This window comes from Aegilops tauschii, chromosome 1, assembly GCF_002575655.3.
Source record: "Aegilops tauschii subsp. strangulata cultivar AL8/78 chromosome 1, Aet v6.0, whole genome shotgun sequence".
Classification (NCBI taxonomy): domain Eukaryota; kingdom Viridiplantae; phylum Streptophyta; class Magnoliopsida; order Poales; family Poaceae; genus Aegilops; species Aegilops tauschii.
Window position 1 is genome coordinate 433,325,218 of NC_053035.3, and position 2,942 is coordinate 433,328,159.

The 2,942-nt window shown below is 43.2% G+C and overlaps 1 long non-coding RNA gene across 1 annotated transcript; it reads right to left on the reverse strand.

The window, feature by feature from the left end:
- Positions 1 to 278: 278 nt before the first annotated feature.
- LOC120968414 (uncharacterized) lies at positions 279 to 2,517 on the reverse strand. Its single transcript, XR_005762889.3, has 2 exons — positions 2,378 to 2,517; positions 279 to 2,313 (listed from the first exon to the last, which is right to left on the reverse strand). It is a non-coding gene; the product is annotated as an uncharacterized lncRNA (long non-coding RNA).
- Between the last annotated feature and the right edge of the window lie 425 nt (positions 2,518 to 2,942).

Here is a 2,942-nt window from a genome sequence, read left to right on the forward strand (position 1 = left end):
ATAGGAACAATGCAACCAGTTTCAATCAGGAGAGGGCCACTGTAGCGATTAAAAGAGTCTATAATTACCGGGGAAATCTTTTGAACAATTTTATCCCATGGTTAAAATTACCACGCTGTTTTGTACCTAAGTTATCGGGTTTGTGGTGGAGATATTACCATGCTACTTGCACAGAATTTACCGCGGGGTATATTTTTTAATAACTTTTTTTCCAACCCGCAAAAGTCACCGCAGTGTTTGTACATAAGTTATCGGGTCTGTGGTCCGTTATTACCATCTTTTTTTACATAAATTATCGGGGTATATTTTTTAATAACTCTTTTCTCCTTGGTCAAATTTACCGTGATGTTTCTATGTAAGTTATCGGGTATGTGGTGTGTGTATTGCCGTGTTATTTTCACAGAAGTTACTCGGGGTAAGTTTTTCAAGAACTTCTTTCCCTTGCGCAAAGTTATCGCGGTGTTTGTACCTAGGTTATCGGATCTGCGATGCGTATGTTACCATCCTATTTACACAGAAGTTATCGGGGTTATATTTTTCAACCAATTATTTTCTCCCGATAAAGTTACGCTTTGTTTGTACCTCGGGTCTGTGGTTCGTATTTACCGTGCTATTTTCACATAAGTTATCGGGGGTACTTTTTTCAACATTATTTTTTCCTTTGTCAAAGTTATCGTGGTGTTTGTACCTAAGTTATTGGGTATGCGGTCCATATATTACCGTGCTATTTTCACATATAAGTTATCAGGTTATGTTTTTGAACTTTTTTCACCTTGGTCAAATTTACCGCAGTGTTTGTACCTGAGTTAATAGGTTTGCGGTGCTTACATTACCATGTTATTTACGCATAAGTTATCATGGGTTTGTTTTCAATAATTTTTTTATTCCGGGTCAAAGTTACCGCGGTATTTGGGCATAAGTTATCAGATTTGTGGTGTGTATATAACCATGCTATTGCACGAAAGTTATTCGGGAATGTTTTAAATAATTTTTCCCCTGGTCAAAGTTATTAGAGTATTTATACGCAAATTATCAGACCCATGGTGTGTACATTACCATGCTATTCACACAGAAGTTTCAAGGTTCCTACCTTCAACAATGATTTTTTTATATTTTTATAACACAACTACGAACAACCTAGGGCAGATTCACAATTACCTAGTGCACTGATTAGCTTCAAAGAAAATCTTTGTGCATAATGCATATAATCGTTTCTTTAACTAGTATCCTTCTCTGTGTGTTGGTAGAATAGTACATTCATCACTACAGAATTTCCAATCAATGAACTTGCAAAGTAATATTCTTGCAGCTCTCCATCCATACATAAGCTGATAAGCAGTTGGTAGTACTAAGCATATGGAGAACAATTATCAACTGAGTTGGAGTCACTCCACTAACTGATTCCTCAAATCATCAATAAACCATAAATTATGACGATCCCTGGAATTTTTGGTGCAGTAAAAGGCTAAGTTCATGTGTTGTACAGTGAAACAAAAGATGTGGATAACCAGTAGTAACACTTCTAGGTGGAAATTTTTGCAGAAATATAACATGTTCGTCGCTCAGATTGGTTGTGAAGCCATTTGTAAGAGTATTATGGAAGCACACAAGATTGATGATGAGTTAAACTAAAGCAAGATGCAGTGAATTTGTACACAAACATGCAGATATTTTTGCTTCATTTTCTTTCTAACAAAGTCTGCATACAAAGTACTAAGTACTAGTACTGACCCTCTCTTCAACTTCAACGAGAAATGAACCAGACTATACCTACAAGCACTACTACATAGGTTCAGAGAACAAACACTATGAACAAACACATTCATGCTAACTCAGGCCATAGCTACTGCAGTTCCAGCTTCACGAGAGACGTCTCCGCAGGATCACGGAAAAACTAGCGCTAGTTCTACCGACTAAATGAAGTAATAAACTCCGGCACCACCGCTGCTTCTGCCCATCATTTTGTGTCCAATTCTACTGACTAACTGAACTCCAGCATCACGAAAGAAACCATGAACAAGCAAACAACTCCGGTGAGTGACGCGGGCGGGCCTAGGATCGCAGCCCAGTTGAGCGAGCACAGCATCAGGGACTTCATCCATCAACCAATCGATTCGATCGGCGCTAGTTACTGCTAGGCCAAATCAGCCGGGAACCCCTCCCCTATCCCACCCGACGAAGCAGGAACCCGACTCTGCTGGATCGATTTCCTGCCGCCGACGAAGGGAACCGCCTGGCTGCAGGGGCGGGAGCAAACGGGAACGGGTGAAGAGCTCGTCCTGACTCGATGACATCCCTATTGGCCGACTCGACCTATGCCATACGAGGGGATAAGGTAACAGGAGAGAGGCAGGAGAGCGGCGACGTGCGGACGTACCAGTGCCCCGCGGAGGGCTGGACCACGCCGACGGACGCCGACGGGGAAGATGACCGCCGCCGCGCGGAGTGGCGAAGGCGCGCAGCGGGAATTGCAGGTTGCCGCGAAGCACAACCTCGAAGATCTCCGGGCGCAGTGCGGTCGAGCGTATCGGGACGGGGACGCTGCTCGCAGATGTGCGATCTCAAACGGACGGCATGCAGGTCGTGTGGCAGTTTTGCAATTGGGCACAGGGTTGCCAAATACATATTTCGTTATTTTATTTAACGTTTGATCTATCAATCTATTACAATTTATTTCACGTTCGTTTGCCTATCTTGAGGCAACGTACCCCGGAAGGGATTGACAACCCTTTAACACGTCGGGTTGCGAGGATTTGTTATCTGTGTGCCGGGGCTGTTTACGTTGTGTTGCTTGGTTCTCCTACTAGTTCGATAACCTTGGTTTCATATCTGAGGGAAATACCTACCGCCGCTGTGCTGCATCATCCCTTCCTCTTTGGGGAAATATCGACGTAGCTTCAAGCGACATCAGTGGCCCCCTCTGGTTCTTTCTTTGCCCAATA